The following is a 540-nucleotide window of genomic DNA, read 5'->3' as shown; positions in this document are numbered from 1 at the left end:
GAAGGAGCTGCCAAGCTCCAGAGCAGGTCCACAAAACAAAAGAAACAAACCAAAACAATTAGCAAGCACAGAAAAGGGAAAGAGCCACAAAAAATCAGGGTTGCCTCTGTCTACAAATAATGGACATTCTCTTGTGCTTAGGACAGTCTTTCTTTGCCTCTCCTTTTCAGTAGACTTCCCTGTCCCCAAGTAGCCACTCTAGAGGGAAGTACATGTGTGTGTACGTACATGTGCCTGGGTTCAGGTCACACACACACACACACACCCACACCCTACGGCTGAAGGGAGGCAGATACGTGTCTGTCCCCAGGCCAACTGTGGATGTGGTCACTCTCCCTGAGGAGAAGGAAGTTGCTGATGAGGAGAGGCATCCCTTCTCTGCGGGGGCTTCTGTCTGGGTAGCAAAGTCCCACGCTCACACACAGACACAGGCTAGATGCTAAGCGAGGGCAGGAGATGGGGATCTGGCCAGGTCACTGGACCCGCGCCCTGGAGCACAGAGGGTGCTCACACGGTGGTGACCGAGAGCAGAGGGTTGTA

This window comes from Bison bison, unplaced genomic scaffold (assembly GCF_000754665.1).
Source record: "Bison bison bison isolate TAMUID 2011002044 unplaced genomic scaffold, Bison_UMD1.0 scf7180017854344, whole genome shotgun sequence".
Taxonomy (NCBI): Eukaryota; Metazoa; Chordata; class Mammalia; order Artiodactyla; family Bovidae; genus Bison; species Bison bison.
This window is presented reverse-complemented; position numbering follows the sequence as displayed.